The sequence below is a fragment of the Photinus pyralis genome, unplaced genomic scaffold (assembly GCF_008802855.1).
Source record: "Photinus pyralis isolate 1611_PpyrPB1 unplaced genomic scaffold, Ppyr1.3 Ppyr1.4_LG2, whole genome shotgun sequence".
NCBI classification, from domain to species: domain Eukaryota; kingdom Metazoa; phylum Arthropoda; class Insecta; order Coleoptera; family Lampyridae; genus Photinus; species Photinus pyralis.
In genome coordinates this window covers 29182675-29188909 of record NW_022170403.1, presented here as the reverse complement: position 1 = coordinate 29188909, position 6235 = coordinate 29182675, and the positions used below count along the sequence as shown (strand labels likewise).

The 6235-nt window shown below is 34.7% G+C and overlaps 1 long non-coding RNA gene across 2 annotated transcripts; it reads left to right on the top strand.

Annotated features, from left to right (window-relative positions):
• Positions 1-764: 764 nt before the first annotated feature.
• Positions 765-4992, top strand: LOC116165006. Of its 2 annotated transcripts, XR_004144057.1 has the most exons (5): positions 765-1331; positions 1503-1690; positions 2435-2555; positions 4078-4170; positions 4493-4992. It is a non-coding gene; the product is annotated as an uncharacterized LOC116165006 (long non-coding RNA). The 2 variants fall into 2 exon arrangements; XR_004144056.1 differs by having other exon boundaries at positions 1078-1690; positions 4493-4991.
• Positions 4993-6235: the final 1243 nt, after the last annotated feature.

Below are 6235 nucleotides of genomic sequence, written 5' to 3'. Positions count from 1 at the left end.
AAACTACAATACACCGAAATCTTATTATACAAACTTGTACAACCTAAAAGGACGCGTCTGTTTTGAATCCTCCAAATTTCGTTTTTGTCATTTTGGGTTCCCGCTATATCGCCTGGGAACCCAAGATATTTTACCTACGAGTTTGGTGATACTTTGTCGTAGAAAAATCTGCATAATAGGAATTCTGTCATTTTAAAATGATTTTTTAAATAAGTTGGACAACTTTAGTTTTTTGGATAATTCAAAAAACGGCACCGAGAAAACTGCAATACACCGAAATCTTATTATACAAACTTGTACAACCTAAAAGGGCACGTCTGCTTTGAATCACCAAAATTTCGTTTTTGTCATTTTGAGTTCCCGCTATATCGCCTGGGAGATCAAGATATTTTACCTCGAGTTTGGTGACACTTTGTCGAAGAAAAATCTGCCTAATGGGAATTCTATTATTTTAAAATGATTTTTTAAGTAAGTTGGACAACTTTAGTTTTTTTAATAATTCAAAAAACGACGCCCATCGTCCGAGAAAACTACAGTACACCGAAATCTTATTATACAAACTTGTGCAACCTAAAAAGGCGCGTCTGTTTTGAACCCACTCAAATTTCGTTTTTGTCATTTTGGGTTCCCGCTATATCGTCTGGGAACCTAAAATATTTTACCTACGAGTTTGGTAACACTGTGTCGAAGAAAAATTTGCCTAATAGGAATTCTGTCATTTTAAAATGATTTTTTAAGTAAGTTGTACAACTTTAGTTTTTTGGATAATTCAAAAAACAGCACCCATCGTTCGAGAAAACTACAATACACCGAAATCTTATTATACAAACTTGTACAACCTAAAAGGGCACGTCTGCTTTGAATCACCAAAATTTCGTTTTTGTCATTTTGAGTTCCCGCTATATCGCCTGGGAGATCAAGATATTTTACCTCGAGTTTGGTGACACTTTGTCGAAGAAAAATTTGCCTAATAGGAATTCTGTCATTTTAAAATGATTTTTTACGTAAGTTGGACAACTTTAGTTTTTTTAATAATTCAAAAAACAATTTTGCCATTTTGCCGTCAGTCAAATTTATTTTGTAAATATTTAGTATTTCAAGCTCTAGCTAGTTCGGTACGTAATAGAACGCCATCCGCCCGTTTTTCACAAGATGATAATGGGACATAATGGTAAAAGCAAAGATCATATGATCTTTGATAAAAGGTTAATCTCTTTATCGTCTTGTTAATTAAATATAAGTAATAAGCATTGAGTAACTATAGCATTGCTAATCCAACAGTCAATCATATAAGAAATTTAGAAATAAGAACCCATCGTCCGTGCCCCGTGGTAGGTATGATTTTCAATTTGCAATGAAGTAAAATGGTGAATAAATAAATGAGTTTTTTTTGTGCCAAATTGTACAGTTTTGCAAGTATACAGTATACACATCTTCGTTTCATTGTTTTTGTAAATAAAATTATAAGTGTAGGAAATAAAATTGTAAGTGTAGGCTTTCAGATTGGAATTTCCGTTGGCCTTGGCAGAAAGTGCATCGCATCACAGATAAGACGAACGTTCTCAGCTTCATTTTACAATTTTTCCTTCATTCGGGTCTTTGGCGGGGAGTTGTGTTGTGGCGTACTTACGTAACGTAATGTAATTGACATTGGATGATAAGTGGTAATTAATATCTAAAGGACTGTAAGGTAGGTGAAGACATAAAGTTACTACGAACTACGATTACGATGTGCTTTCGATACAGGAGCCCCATTAAAAGTTTATGCGGAAGTATACAGGGTGTAGAATTGGTTTATGCACCATAGGCATATCGATGGTAATTCCTTTATATCCAAACATTTTTTTCCCTAAATATTTTACACTGAAGTTGTAAATACCGTTTTTGTCGATTATAAATTTCTGCGTCTATTGATGTGCCCATTTGTAATTTGTTGTTGTGGTAAATCGGAGAAATTAAGGAAGTTATAAATTAAAAGGATAATAATTGGAAATTTAATTTTTGTTTCAATGATTTCACGGCACGAGTGATGTTAGTGATAAATCATTCGTCCATTGAAAGTATTGAATACTAAAATTAGTTTTTTAGGCAAATACATACTAATTCTCATTTATATATTTTTTCCGGTTTCCCGATTTTAAAAATAATAAATGAGGGCATGAGCAGACGCAGAATTTATTGTTCAAGCGACAAGAAACCTTTTTACAACTTTGCTCTAAATTAATTAGGGGAGAAAATATTTCGATATAAAGAAATAAATATGTCCCTACGGATGCATAACCTGTTCAACACCGGACACCCTCTATAATGACAGATTTAAAGTTTAATTTGGTTATGACCATTCCATTGTAATGATTCGTTTTTTAAATTTAGCTTCCCATAATGTTATAATTATCACCAATTCCAATGCAAATTTTAATTATAATTTTTGCAGTATTTTTTTGGAACAATGCCGAGAAGATCAGTTAGAATTTTGTCGATGCTCAAAAATCCCGTCCATCCGTAAGACAGCATCCAGGATGAATATGATCTTCAAGACATCGAACGTTGTCAAGGTAAATATTTCCGAATTCATTTGTGTCCTAAAATTTCCCTGGTCCTGGAATTTTTTACTATAAAATTTCGCTGTCTAAAGGGGGGGGGGGGGCATGAATTATTTCCTGAGATGCTGTTTTTGATAGTAAAACGTGCATAACTTAAAGGTATCATTCAAATAGATTGCTTTGTACATACTTATAACTTCCCCGCGCGACTCTTTTTCGTTATCAGTGGGGGATGGGGCCGGCGGTTGTGGGGGGGGGGGAGTTAGAAATTAATTAATTAATTTTGTCTTTCATGGTATTCTAATTAAAGGTCTCAACGAAAGGAACCGCTTTCTACCAACTACTGCCCTGCTCTCTGTCCTCTTATCAAAAGACAGTGGTGGGGAAGGGGGGGGGGAGTGGAACTGGTTTTATCCTTCATGGTACTTTAATGAAAGGTATCAACGAAAGGAATTAATTTCTACCAACCATAGACCTCCTCCTCGACCTCTTATCGTAATCGGATATATTCCCTTATATCTTCAGAACGGATTGTCGGAAGAGGGTTCTCACAAAGGGCGATTGGAACGTCTGCAAGAAATATATCCATTGGTGATGTCTAAACTTTAAGAGCAAATGTCTCGAAAACTGTTTGTCGGAGGAAAGTACTCTCAAAGGAAAAATCTGCAGAATAGAGTGTCGGAGGATTTTGAATGTATGCCAGGCGGTCTTTAAATGTTTGTGTATAAAGAGCCATGCCGCCTTCTCCCCTTAGAACCCTATTTCGGTCTAAAAAAATGAGCTTTATCTGCACATCTCCATTATAAAAACAAATAACCTTCCTCATAGGCACATCCTCAATTTTATATTTTTCTGTGAACCTAGAAAAAGTACATACTGTATCGAGTAGCATTTTGTATGGCGAATACAATAAGTATGGGACAATATGTCATTTAAAGGACCCATAAATGAATTATTTTGACATGTTGTCAATGACCTACTACACCAACATAATAAAAGTTGTTTATTATTTATGTCAGAAAAAATGCTTGTTAAAAATATTGTTATTAATATTATGTGTTAACATTTTGGTGTAGTAGGGGTTGACAAAATGTCAAAATAATTCATTGATGGTTCTTCTGAATGATAATTGTCCCATACTTCATTGTATTCGCCATAAAAAATGCTACTCGAACAGTATGTACTTTTTTCAGGTTCACATAAAAATATCAAGTTCATGATGTGCTTATGAGGAAGGTTATTTGTTTTTTGATATCTTTTTAAACAGGACCAGACAAAAATAAAAACGAATACGGCTAATTTCGGTTTCTGTCGAATACCTTTGGAACTGATCAGATATCTGAATTTTAAAAATATCTTACTAAGCCCTAAAATACTCGACTTTTTCTAATTAACCGACTGTGTATCTCTTATGGTTTCCAATTTTCCCATGCTGTTCATCCTTACCTTGGTCACTGTGTGTATATGATTTGCATTTTTTTCGTGGATGTATGTGATTGCGCGATAGTATATTTATATCATATGTGTCTTACAGATGCCCTAAATCCTGAAGAAAACCGAATCGCACCAATACAGACTACAGGGGAAATTATGGAGGAGATAGATTTGATAAAACCAAATACAAAAGGTAAAATTATATATAACTATCGCCAGGAAAGATTGCCCGTCACAGCACACCTTGTCTATGTTTTTCTTAAGATGCGAGCAACTTCCGGAATAGGATCGTGCCAATGTTGAACGAAAAGTCTTTTTGTTCAACATTGACACGATACTATCCCGGAAGTCGCTTACATTTTTAGAAAAACCTCGATTGTAGACCCAGCTCAAGTGTTTTGTGACCGGCAATCTTTCCTGACGAGAGGTTTATTTTCATCATTTTACTATTTCATTATTTGATTCTGGTGAGATACAAATGTTAAATTTTATCTAACATCATGTTAATGTTACAGGTAAACTCCAGCATAAATCTCTAGTAGCGCGCCATATGGTCTTCAGAAGAAAAATCAGCTGTCTTAGGTTTTTTCAACCAAGAAATTAAAAAAAGATCTAGTACCCGGAGAAGCTCAATGTGAAAAGTGCTTAGAAGAACATGATGTTTTGCCCACAAGATCATGGACCGACGTAAAATTCTGCATTAAAAACCATCTAGACAAGAGAAAAGATGAGTGCCTTTACTCATACAAAGTTAAAAACTGCCTTTGTTGTACTATAGTGTGACATTTTACACGTTTAATCTATTTCTTATTACTAAAAAATGTACAGGTACTAGGTAGCTTTACTGAAAGCATTGAATTTATAGATAGTTATCAATTCAATGCTGAAAGTACCATTGCTGTACTAATTAAGATTATTGTAGTTTTCTGAAACATTTTTAATTTTTCTGTTGTTCATTGGGATTTATAAAATTCCTTCTGTATTTGTGTATAGCCAACTGAATAAAGATTTCTAAGCAAAATTGTGTTTTGTACCTGGGTTAATTTTTTCTAAACGGTAGGTACTATATGTGGATCTCGCGGTAAAGGTAAATTAATTTGGTAAGAACAGAGAGATAATCTGGGGAGGGGATATCCCAAGGATGAATTTTGTTTGTAAGAAATCTACTAGATACTTTTAATACATAAACTGCTTCAGGACATTTGTAAAGCGTTGCTTGATTCAGCTTATGTCTTTGATGGCTGTTAACTTTTGGTCATTGAATAAATTTTTATTCAATGCTTTGGTCCAGGTGCCATTTGCACTTTAGTCCACCACTGCTCTAGATTCTAGACTAGCGCAACTACCTACCACTATTTAGGTACCTAAAATTGACTACCTACCTAACTTGTACGGCAACCATGATTTTGTCATCAATTTTGTCTATTTTGCAATATGACATTATCTTAGGCGTTTCTATCGGTTTCATAGCGTAGCGTGAATGAGGTTAGGCAACACATCGAACTCCCACACCAGTTGAATAATATTGTTTTCATGAGAGTTTTCGTTTCGAAGAACTTATGTAACCCTCCCCCTTTATACTAATGTACATATTCAGAGGAAATATCCTCTTCAGCAATCGTTATCTATAAGAAAAACAGAGAGTGAAAACTTGGCAACACTGCATTTTCACACAAATTTGGAAATGCAATGTTTATGACATCTTTCTTTAACACACTGCACAAAATGGCATATTACTGGCAGCCCACACACTAAAATCTTGTTTCATAATAATTGTGGCAAATGATGCCATAATACTTAACACAGTACAGTTTCCTTCCTATGGAAGGTATCTTGGATACCCTCGGTTTTTCATGATCCGCACGAGATGGCGCTACCTCTTATGTATGTTTAAACGAAATCGCCACAATTTGGGTTTATTCTCATGTTGCCATAAATATTACGAGGCGGGTAAGGGTGTGTGTGTGTGTGTGTGTGTGTGTGTGTGTGTGTGTGTGTGTGTGTGTATATATATATATATATATATCTATATATTATATTATATATATATATTATATATAAATGCCTTTATTGCCCAATAACTCAATGATCGAAACAAACATCAGGTTACTGCATAATTGTGGGCAACAGGTGCAAGTTCAGGGACTGGCCCATAAGTGCCGCTCCTGGTCTTCCACTTGAACCCAGAATACTGTATTCAGAAATTTATAAAGGTTTAAGGTTGGTTACTCTAAAGATAAAAGAAACTTGAATTGTGT